Source organism: Oncorhynchus nerka, linkage group LG14 (assembly GCF_034236695.1).
Source record: "Oncorhynchus nerka isolate Pitt River linkage group LG14, Oner_Uvic_2.0, whole genome shotgun sequence".
Taxonomy (NCBI): domain Eukaryota; kingdom Metazoa; phylum Chordata; class Actinopteri; order Salmoniformes; family Salmonidae; genus Oncorhynchus; species Oncorhynchus nerka.
The window spans coordinates 65,026,556-65,039,362 of NC_088409.1; the positions used below are offsets into that span (position 1 = coordinate 65,026,556).

Below are 12,807 nucleotides of genomic sequence, written 5' to 3' on the forward strand. Positions count from 1 at the left end.
TCCAAGATCTGCATGTGTATCAAGTGTATCAAATACTTGTTCTCCCCACTCTACAATGTATTGAAACAGGATGTTGACGACATTGCGGTTTATGTATAATACAGCATTTACCATATAACATACTACGCTGGTGTAGCTCAGTGGTTACTTGGATCACTTTCTCTATCAGAAACATTCTCTACCTCTGCAAAGGGGTTCGAACCAGGGGCGCTTTCCAGTGTTTTGCCAGTCACTTTTACATCACTGTAGCGAACCTTTGATAATTTTGAGTGGGAAAATAAAGACTACAACAAAACAAGACAGAGTTACGGTGCATGCAGGAGTCATTTGTTTGAGAATTTAGATTAACTTTCACATAATTGTCTATGATATAAAATTGTGAAACAGTGAAACCCTTTGGCCAAAATAACTTCTAATGTAGGCTACTTGCCCACCGTCCCAGATTCAGGATCTGTTATATATTGTGTCTCCTTCTGATTTATACCAGGGGTGTGGTTAGAAGGCTGATCCAAGATCTGCATGTGTATCGGGTGTATCAAATACTTGTTCTCCCCACTGTACAATGTATGGAAACAGGATGTTGACGACATTGCGGTTTATGTATAATACACGCATTTACCATATAACATACTGCGCTGGTGTAGCTCAGTGTTCGAACCACGGGTGCTTTCCAGTATTTTGCCAGTCACTTTTACATCACTGACAGAGTTACGGTGCATGCAGGAGTCATTTGTTTGGGACTTTAGATTAACTTTCACATAATTGTCTATGATACAAAATTGTGAAACAGTGAACCCCTTTGGCCAAAATAACTTGTAATGTAGGCTACTTGCCCACCGTCCCAGATTCAGGATCTGTTATATATTGTGTCTCCTTCTGATTTATACCAGGGGTGTGGTTAGAATGCTGATCCAAGATCTGCATGTGTATCAAGTGTATCAAATACTTGTTCTCCCCACTCTACAATGTATTGAAACAGGATGTTGACGACATTGCGGTTTATGTATAATACAGCATTTACCATATAACATACTACGCTGGTGTAGCTCAGTGGTTACTTGGATCACTTTCTCTATCAGAAACATTCTCTACCTCTGCAAAGGGGTTCGAACCAGGGCGCTTAATTTTGAGTGGGATCGGTTAAATTGTGTCTCCTTCTGAATAGACCAGTGTTTTGCCAGTCACTTTTACATCACTGTAGCGAACCTTTGATAATTTTGAGTGGGAAAATAAAGACTACAACAAAACAAGACAGAGTTACGGTGCATGCAGGAGTCATTTGTTTGAGAATTTAGATTAACTTTCACATAATTGTCTATGATATAAAATTGTGAAACAGTGAAACCCTTTGGCCAAAATAACTTCTAATGTAGGCTACTTGCCCACCGTCCCAGATTCAGGATCTGTTATATATTGTGTCTCCTTCTGATTTATACCAGGGGTGTGGTTAGAAGGCTGATCCAAGATCTGCATGTGTATCAAGTGTATCAAATACTTGTTCTCCCCACTGTACAATGTATGGAAACAGGATGTTGACGACATCGCGGTTTATGTATAATACACGCATTTACCATATAACATACTGCGCTGGTGTAGCTCAGTGGTTACTTGGATCACTTTCTCTATCAGAAACATTCTCTACCTCTGCAAAGGGGTTCGAACCACGGGCGCTTTCCAGTGTTTTGCCAGTCACTTTTACATCACTGTAGCGAACCTTTGATAATTTTGAGTGGGAAAACAAAGCTACAACAAAACAAGACAGAGTTACGGTGCATGCAGGAGTCATTTGTTTGGGAATTTAGATTAACTTTCACATAATTGTCTATGATACAAAATTGTGAAACACTGAACCACTTTGAACAAAATAACTTCTAATGTAGAATACTTGCCCACCGTCCCAGATTCAGGATCTGTTATATATTGTGTCTCCTTCTGATTTATACCAGGGGTGTGGTTAGAATGCTGATCCAAGATCTGCATGTGTATCAAGTGTATCAAATACTTGTTCTCCCCACTCTACAATGTATTGAAACAGGATGTTGACGACATTGCGGTTTATGTATAATACACGCATTTACCATATAACATCCTGCGCTGGTGTAGCTCATTGGTTATTTCGAACACTTTCTCTATCAGAAACATTCTCTACCTCTGCAAACGCTGTCCAGTGTTTTGCCAGTCACTTTTACATCACTGTAGCGAACCTTTGATAATTTTCAGTGGGAAAATAAAGCCACAACAAAACAAGACAGAGTTACGTTGCATGCAGGAGTCATTAGTTTGGGAATTTAGATTAACTTTCACATAATTGTCTATGATACAAAATTGTGAAACAGTGAACCCCTTTGGCCAAAATAACTTCTAATGTAGGCTACTTGCCCACCGTCCCAGATTCAGGATCTGTTATATATTGTGTCTCCTTCTGATTCATACCAGGGGTGTGGTTAGAATGCTGATCCAAGATCTGCATGTGTATCAAGTGTATCAAATACTTGTTCTCCCCACTCTACAATGTATTGAAACAGGATATTGACGACATCGCGGTTTATGTATAATACACACATTTACCATATAAGATACTGCGCTGGTGTAGCTCAGTGGTTACTTCGAACACTTTCTCTATCAGAAACATTCTCTACCTCTGCAAAGGGGTTCGAACCACGGGCGCTGTCCAGTGTTTTGCCAGTCACTTTTACATCACTGTAGCGAACCTTTGATAATTTTGAGTGGGAAAATAAAGACTACAACAAAACAAGACAGAGTTACGGTGCATGCAGGAGTAATTTTTGGGGAATTTAGATTAACTTTCACATAATTGTCTATGATACAAAATTGTGAAACAGTGAACCCCTTTGGCCAAAATAACTTCTAATGTAGGCTACTTGCCCACCGTCCCAGATTCAGGATCGGTTATTGATAGAGGAAAATATGGTTGAAATGACTAATTATGTATACATTCCAATCAGAAACTGACTAGTCCAAATGCTATAATGTACTGTACATGTGAGTTTTCTCTCTTGCTCCCTTTCCCAATTGTATATAATGTAGTCAGGAGTTAGTAACAATGAAGGTCTGTTCCTTAGTTCATTCAGTTGTACAAATCTCCAGGTGGTGGGAACGGGCCATCTCCAGATTGTCGGGAATGTTGATTTATGCTGACTGGCCTTGACTTCGTGCTGATAACGCGAAGGTTCGAGAGCTAGAGGGGCCCTCTGTTTGTGAAATGGAACGTTTGGAAAACGCTGACGTCATTTTCAGTTTATAACCTGTGGAAATGTGTGTAAGCATTCAGTATTCTCTTGTAATAAACGCTGTTACTTTTGGCTTTTAAGACTGGTCTCAATCTACTTCATGCATAATTAATGAACTTACAATTCATTAATGAATTAGAAATGAGTGATAATTGGTTTTGGCAATTAAACATAAAGGAATTTAGAATTCCTCTATCAATTTGGTCCTTCGAATGCCGGATCTAAATAACTCTCACTGTGCCTGAAGATAGTACGCTGGAAAACGTGCACGGACGAGTTTTTTGACTCGTTTTACTAAAGACCTGACCTCTGAATTGAGGTTAAAATTGAAACAGGCCTGCGTATTATCACAGAGGACAGAGAGAGTGACTAGATTCAAACGAACAGTGCTTCCCAGCCGGCAGCCAGGTAAAGTAGCCTTTATTCTTGATTTTGGGGGAATTTAGTTTTTTTTAATTGATGTTGTGAGAATTCATCAATAGTGAGAACTTTGCTATCCCCACAAGGATGTATGATCATCATACAATGGGTTTTGTAGAACCGATATACACGGAAGCAGGTTCGAAAATAACCTGTGGTAATGTGCACTACCGTAAATAAACTAAAACTTAGTCATGAGTGGCACACCAGCCCGAGATTAAGAAGGGATATTAAATAGGTACTGGGAGATAGGACGGTGATCTTGTACAAATACTGGGCGTAGAGAGACGGCAAGAATGCGCAAGATAACTGGATGGGTCATTTAAATAGTGGCAGTATTGATCACCGTCCCGATTCAACTAATACTACGGAATATATCCAAATGAGGAGGAGAGGGAAACTTAAATCTAAAGAAATGAGATAAAAGCCATATTTGTAGACATGATGTTTCCAGGCGAGAGGGAAAATCTAACAATTAGTGGCGTGAGATAACGATTATTAGAGTTCTTTACTGACACAACCGGAAAATAAGATTTTAACTAGGGCCTTACAAACCCTGGGCTTATAGTTGTTAGGTTAGACCTAAAAGTCTGATTCAAAAGTCAAAACTATTGGTAAGATTTCCATAAAAGAGCTAAACTTAATCGTGAGAAACGCACCCGCCCGAGATTAAGACGGGATATTAAATAAGGTACCGGGAAATAGGACGGTAATCTTGTAAAAAAATTGATCATCGTTCCTATTGAACTAATACTACTGAAATATCCAAATAAAAACACACATAGCCAGATAGAAAAACTAAGCAATTGAGTAACGGTAAATTGTTAATTTGTTAATATGGAATTTAAAAATTATATAGAAAGGCATAGATAAGTGATTAGATACCATAGCTACAAGAGAACGGCAAGGATTTAGAATGGGTGGGAAGGCTTCAAAGAAAGCCCCGGAACTAACGGGAGACGAGCGATACATGGAACAGAGAGACAGGAGAAACATCGATTTCGGTCTAAGATGGAGAGAAAAATATGATTTTGATGGCCGTCTAAATGTAGAAAAGCTGGAATCGCTTATAAAACAAATACATAAGGAATGTGGTAATAATGTGAAAAAGCAGGATAAACAAGGGTTATACACAGCCAGAGTTTGGCTTTCGGAAGCAAAAAAGAGAATGGGACGCGCCGAAAAAGAGATTAAATTTAACAAGGTTCGAGAGACACTATCCACCGTTCCCGCAGATAGAGAAGTTAACCAATTGGGTGGGCGTGAGGGTAACAAACTATATCTTCCTCGATTATACCAACAATGCGGAGATAATCCAGTCGACGAATTTGTGATTATAAGAATACGGCTGCTGGAGCAACCCAAGTCGAGAAAAATGAACAAGGTGAGTCAAAAGAAAAATTCAAGATGTTTTAATTGTAACAAAATTGGACATTTCGCCCGGGAGTGTAACACCCCACGAAAAAATCGTCAACATTTTGTAATTTAACTGTGGGGAAGTCAGAGGCGACAATCGAGTAAAGAAAGGGAACTGAGGGAAAACTTTGGGCGTTTAAATTTGGGCTATTTTCTGTTGTCTAGATGTCGGAGTAACAAATAAAGATAACTGTGAAAATAGGTATATTTGCGGAGAGTCTCAGTCAAATTCATAGCGGCTATTATAGTGGCGAGCGCAACAGTCTCGCCAACGGTAATCCACGGTTCGGTTCCCGGCCGAGGCGTTTTAACTAAAATTGATTTTTAGATCGTAATTGACCTATTTGCATGTTTTGCCTGAAAAATACGGTCGCCAGTGTTTGCAAAAGATATAACTGAACGGATATTATGTGTTCTAGATAGAATTGATAAAAGAAGTCATTAAAAATAATGGCGAGACAATTTCGACGTAAAACGCTATTTCGCCCAAAATGATCTGGTGGAAGAATGTATTGAGATGGGAGTCGTATTTAAATAAATGTATCATAGAAGAGAGAGTTACCTAAAGTTAAATGTAGGGGATAACGGAGAGATACGATACAATTTCGGGCTATCTGGACGTTATAGCATGGGGCGTTTAAATGTTAGGGTATAGTAAGTTGAGAAGTTCGGTTGGGTTTACTCTGATGATTAGAATTGAAAACTGAACTCAATCTGAATAGGGAATATATATTTTACAAAGGCAGGCAGAGTTGTGGCTATAGCCAGCAACGGAATTGCTAGACACTCAATGGGGCTATATAGTGCAACGCTTTGGACTATAAATTAGGTAAGAATAGTTTAATCGTAAGAAGTTGTGATTGTTTTTCTGATTATTGATTTTTGGTTAAGGTAACGCCAGTGAATTTGAACAAAAAGTAACGTATTCTAAAAACGATCTGTTTTCCGTTCTCATTGTGGGTAACAAATGAAAAGTCTTATCTTAAAGGGACAGTGCACGGTAATCACAGTGGTTTGAGTGTATGACAGTGGAAAAAATATTGTGGGACGACAATTCGAAGATAGAAAAATAAGTTACATGATACCTCAAGGGATTTAAAACAAACGATGTGAGGGGATTATCATAATTATTAGGTTTTGTTTTTGTAGTAAACGTTTGGGTTAAGGGGATTTCCACGTTCCCAGAGACAAGGCATTTTTAAGGCGTGCACTCACTAATGCTAGTCTGAGTTTGTAATTAGACAAGTGAATAACGTATTGGGAATAGAGTTGTAATTAAAATACTAAGTCAAAGACGAGACAGGTATTTAGAGCAAAATGGATTCTAAATGATAACAAAGAGACAATTATGATTTATGCCCATCGAAAAGCTTTTATAAAATTGGCGAATTTAGAGATGTTGTTTGGGGTGGTAAATTATAATTCAGGATTTGAACAGATGTGATAAATTAGGTTTGGTTAATCGAACAATAATTATTTACAATTCATTTGAAGTCGCTACGAATTGGCAGGTTGAGCGCTTGATGATGACGTCACTAGCGAGACACTTTTGTTACCAGGGACTGGGGATAACGGAGCAAAATGTATGGCTGTTAGTGTGTGTATCGGGGTTTCGAGTAACTCTTAAGAATTTGATATAAAAATGTTTTGGTTATTTGTTTACTGGTTATGGTCAATTTTAGGGGTTGATTAAACTTGAACAGTGTGTTCTGGCGGTTTTAGATAGAACTCTTTGTTCCGGAACGGATGAGAGTTACCCAAGATAAGTAAATTAAAGGAGCCATGAGAGAATGCGAATGCATATTTATTAAATATCGGGGATTAAATTACGGATTCCTTACACTATGAAATGTACGACATTCGCGGCAGAGAGAAAAAGTAATGCATTGGATAATAATGTTATAGGGTTAATTGTATCTAAAGGTAGCATGGTAATTTAAGTAAACATATCCGTAGACGATGTTTAAAACTTATGATTAATGATTTGAGTCAAAGGGGAATTATCATTAGGTTTTAGTAGTTCACTTATTGAGTTTCTGATTCGAGGTAGCATTAGTGAATGATAGTTAGGGGTGTGGTGTCTCACTTTTAGAGGCCTCCTGGGATTATAATTTTGGGGAGAGTGGGGGAGAGAGCAGCTTTAAACGACCAAATTGAAAAAGGGTCTGCAAATTATATATATATAAAACAACTGTTAGAACGATTTGTTTTAGTGCAAGGAGATTTTAAAGAGGCACGCTCACATATGGAACCTTATGAGATGTTTTTTTATGGGTTTGAATTATACAGGTGACTATTTCTATTGTAAGGATAAAGGGATCTTTATGTCTAATATGGTATGGCCTTTTGACCTTATCATGACTGGCTTCTGAGGTCCGATCAGCCTCAGGGGAGAGTCATTTGTATAATGAATGGAGTCATATTGAGTTACTAGTTTTAAGGTAAATTCATTAGAAATGAAGCAGTTTTGGTTGAGGGTTTAGAATTACTGTTTGAACCGCAAATGAGAAAGTGGTTCAGGATTCTGTCTTATAACATTAGCTGTGAAGTTTTTTTGAATGGGCTATTAGGGAGTTGGTATTGTAACAGAGAGAAAGTCATATTCATCATTGAGAATAAATAGGGGAAGATAACATATTTTGAGCCAACAGGGCAGGGAAGAAATTGAGGTCATTTTATTTGATTTTAACACCCGTGTACAGGAGTGTCAAAAGACTGGGGACATTACCTGTGTAATGGGGGAGGGTGTCCGTATGGGGATTACATGATAACCAACTTGGGACAGTTCTGGGACTGGAGAAGAGGATATCCTTATGGCATAGGGAATCCCACAAAGGTGGATAGGTTTTCCATGATATGGGGGAAACCTGGGAGCACTGTTGAACTTTGTAAAGGTGATGAAATCCTACTAACCATCAAAACTATTAAGCTCTCTGATGCAGGCACTTACACCCCCGGACTACAAAGGACCGGGACAAACACGGTGGGTGTGTTTTCTATTAAGGTACTGCCAAAGCCAGAGGTCTCAGACGAACCAGAGGGCCAGACACACTCCTCTACCACCCCTGGACCGAACCTGCCACCACTGTGTTAAAAATCTCATTCAGGTAATTAATGTTAGACTATTCAGCTATTGATCAATTAGGCACGGAGACTGGTTTTGATGGTAGGACAAATTGTGGCTGTCTTATACAGAATAGACTTGCTTAGGATATGCTTCTTGCTAGTCAGGGGGGAGTCTGCAAGATGTTCGGTGAACAATGTTGTACGTATATCCCTAATAACACCAGTCCAGATGGTAGTATATCTAAGGGCCTTAATGGGCTTGATGCACTATCTGCTGAGATGAGGACCATGGCGGGGGTAGAGGAGTCTGACTGTCCACCTGGTTGGGAGCCTGGTTTGGTAAGTATACTGGTATGGTGGTTACTGGATTTCTGACCCTAATTCTTGTATTATTTGTTATTGATGTGATGTGCTGCTTGCATCATACCGTGTTTTAAGAAGTCTGTTACAGATGTGGTGAAGGCTTCAGGCATGATGCCTTTGCTTGATGCTCCAGTTGGAGAGGCTGAGGTGAAGAGTGCTTTCAGGGGAGGATAAGACTGACTGAGGATGACCCATGTATGTTTGTTCTCCCTGTCGTGAAGGGTGGCATGGTGCCCACCTGGTGCCGGATAAGAATAGCTGAGAGGACCAGATGGGTTATAAGAATGCTTTGTTCTGCTTTACTCTGTTTTCCAGGACCAAAGTTTTATTCCACACTTTGCAAACACATATTAAATACATGTTATTGTCAGATAGAATACTGAGGGTCCCCAAGGAGAGGGCTTGTTAGTGTAGGAAGGATTTTTAATATGGTTAGCATTTATTAGATTATAAGTTTTTAAATAGTAGTATATATATAACAGGAATATAGGACATCTATGATGATTTAGGATTATTGTTAGGATTAAGATAGATTGATTAAGGACTTTAGAGAAAAGCCGCTCATAGACATGTTCTTTCTAAAAGAAAATCCATGAGTTTAGAAAGACAAACAGTGAGGCATGTAGTTCAAATTTGGGAATGTGAAAAACAGCCACGGGCAGGCAGAAGAGCCCTCCCCCGCACTGCAGAGACCTTGAAGGTTGGAGAGCAGAGAAGTTTTAGAAGGGGGGCCAGAACGAGCAAAGATAACATAGTGTATAGATAAGTTACTGAGTGGAGACAAAAGTGAGAATTGGACATGTGGAAAATGAAAGGGACACTCCTAAATTGATTTCAGACATAAGGATAATTCATTAAATCTTATATAAGTCATTGTATAAGAATAAGGCAAGGTTGTTACCTGGGCAGAGCCAGGTAACAAAAGGGGGATGGGTAAATAGTGTTCTAGAATAGGATGTGACCTACGGGATAATTAACTAAATTTTTTTTTTTAGCTAATTGGTTTGACGAATAAGAAACTGTTTTATTAACCAAACCTGTATGTACAAGAGTTTATGCACTACAGGTGAACTACAGGTGAAGACACTCAATCCAGTCCCGTGGGCCACCCGGATTCATATCGCACTGCGGGGGGGTAAGATACATATTGCCCTGTCGAACAAATAAACAGTGTTCGAGAGGAGAACTGGAATTAACAGAATTCCGGGGGCCATCTCTCGAATGAAGTAACCCTCCCTGTCCTGTCACCCCTGTTTTTGTTCATAGAAGTGAAGATGTGTCTGGCTCTTGCTAAGTGATGTGTTCTCGGGGAAAGGGTGGGGTTTCACATGGAAGCTGTTCGTCTGAGCTGTCTTATCGTGGGTGACATATTCCTGATACAGCACGTCCTACTAGATATGCGGAGAGTGGTAATTTGACCCATGGTTTAGACGGTGAGGATTTTGTTCCAAAATAGAAGAGATATCAGTGCAGGTTCCCATATTGATCGTGGACACAGGTCATAGCTCACACTGAAAGGGATGGCTACGTAAACCCATACACTCAATTTGGGACCAGGTGGAGTATAGTAAGGGTTGGCGTTTTGGACTGTGTTCCCGAACAGAGGAAGTATTGTATGAAGGTGCGAATTAACATTAAGGCGGTCAATACTCAGGATCTCGGGTTATGGTATGTGGGCTTCGACCAGTTTTCAACTGATACTATGGTACCGTTCCAGGTGGCAGAAGTTAGAGTCGATAAGGAGAATATGATTGGCCGAAGTTCAACCAATCCCTCTAGCACAACGGCTATTCCTAGTATAATCATCCAGGGTAAAGGACCAGTACGAATAGTACGAATAGTTCAGACCAAAGACCTCAAGGAAGTTATAGAGGTGGAGACTGGGTTTGGGGAGTCCAACTTATGGTTGGAATGGATTCAATATACGGCCAGATCAGTGGCTAAAGAAGAGTGTTATGCCTGTGCGAACGCTAAACCCCAGTTAACAACTATCCCTTTCCCACTGAACGGAATTAATTCCCCTAAGGGAATGGCATGTATGGTAAAGCTGTTCATGAAAGCAGGAATGCCAGATAAAATACAGTTGTATTGATTTGCACTATTTATATCCCCAGGAACCAAGTTAGTACAGAGAATATGACCACTGACGAGACCATGTCTGAATTGACAGGCTGGTTGAACTCTGGGGATTTCAATAAAATAAAATGGGCCAGTGTCGCCATCTGGTGGTTGTGCGGGGGAATGAGTTTGTGGCCAGTATTGCCGACTGATTGGACTGGTTAGGAATGCCTTTTACACTCATACAACACCAAGACATGAAGTTAGCCAAACGAGAGAGAAGAGATGCTCCATCTGGGTCTTTTGATGACAGAGTATATCATTAGATAAAAGGAGGAAGTGGGCGTGGTAATCGGGACCATGTCTTACATCCCAGGTAGCACAGCTCCGGACGAATCAGTGCCTGAAGCCTCAGCTGTTTTGACCACCCTGGCTCACGGGTTGGCAGAAACTCTGGGGTGGATACTTCTCTGAACTAAATTGGGTTGACAGTATTTATGGAAAAATGTGGTGTTATGTTTTTTTTTTCACCTGTATGACTGTGTTAGTTTTGTATGTACGTGGTTGATTGCGTGTATGTATGAAAGTTATTGTTTCCAGGACTCTGGAGAGATCAATGACACTACAGATGGTGCGTTATGGGCCGATTCCAGGTTCTGACCCGTGGAGGACTGAAGGCATGTCTACAGAGGAAGTGGACGAATCTGGATCTGTCATTTGTGGGGAATTTATGTTTGATGAGAATAGTGTTGAGATGAAGGGGAATTAGATTGTAATTTGTTTCAATGATTAAACTGATTTTTAATAAAGGTTGTAAAAAGAAAAAAAAATCCTGAAAGAGGAGTTATGATTCTGATGTAGGTTTAAAAACAGTTGGAGTTAAGGTTAGATTTGATTAATGATGGGTGAAGAGTCGGGTAAACATTTATAATAATATATTTGTTTTGTAGATTTGAATGTATAATATTTGATCAAAGGGAGGATTGATAGAGGAAAATATGGTTGAAATGACTAATTATGTATACATTCCAATCAGAAACTGACTAGTCCAAATGCTATAATGTAATGTACATGTGAGTTTTCTCTCTTGCTCCCTTTCCCAATTGTATATAATGTAGTCAGGAGTTAGTAACAATGAAGGTCTGTTCCTTAGTTCATTCAGTTGTACAAATCTCCAGGTGGTGGGAACGGGCCATCTCCAGATTGTCGGGAATGTTGATTTATGCTGACTGGCCTTGACTTCGTGCTGATAACGCGAAGGTTCGAGAGCTAGAGGGGCCCTCTGTTTGTGAAATGGAACGTTTGGAAAACGCTGACGTCATTTTCAGTTTATAACCTGTGGAAATGTGTGTAAGCATTCAGTACTCTCTTGTAATAAACGCTGTTACTTTTGGCTTTTAAGACTGGTCTCAATCTACTTCATGCATAATTAATGAACTTACAATTCATTAATGAATTAGAAATGAGTGCTAATTGGTTTTGGCAATTAAACATAAAGGAATTTAGAATTCCTCTATCAGTTATATATTGTGTCTCCTTCTGATTTATACCAGGGGTGTGGTTAGAATGCTGATCCAAGATCTGCATGTGTATCAAGTGTATCAAATACTTGTTCTCCCCACTCTACAATGTATTGAAACAGGATGTTGACGACATTGCGGTTTATGTATAATACATGCATTTACCATATAACATACTGCGCTGGTGTAGCTCATTGGTTACTTCGAACACTTTCTCTATCAGAAAAATTCTCTACCTTTGCAAACGCTGTCCAGTGTTTTGCCAGTCACTTTTACATCACTGTAGCGAACCTTTGATAATTTTGAGTGGGAAAATAAAGACTACAACAAAACAAGACAGAGTTACGGTGCATGCAGGAGTCATTTGTTTGGGAAATTAGATTAACTTTCACATAATTGTCTATGATACAAAATTGTGAAACAGTGAAACCCTTTGGCCAAAATAACTTCTAATGTAGGCTACTTGCCCACCGTCCCAGATTCAGGATCTGTTATATATTGTGTCTCCTTCTGATTTATACCAGGGGTGTGGTTAGAAGGCTGATCCAAGATCTGCATGTGTATCGGGTGTATCAAATACTTGTTCTCCCACTGAACAATGTATGGAAACAGGATGTTGACGACATCGAGGTTTATGTATAATACACGCATTTACCAGATAACATACTGCGCTGGTGTAGCTCAGTGGTTACTTGGAACACTTTCTCTGTCAG

At 39.5% G+C, this 12,807-nt stretch overlaps 1 long non-coding RNA gene across 1 annotated transcript; it reads left to right on the forward strand.

Moving 5' to 3' along the window:
* Nucleotides 1-5,083: 5,083 nt before the first annotated feature.
* LOC135559674 (uncharacterized) lies at nt 5,084-11,975 on the forward strand. The gene is made up of 2 exons (XR_010458511.1): nt 5,084-9,651; nt 11,175-11,975. It is a non-coding gene; the product is annotated as an uncharacterized LOC135559674 (long non-coding RNA).
* Nucleotides 11,976-12,807: the final 832 nt, after the last annotated feature.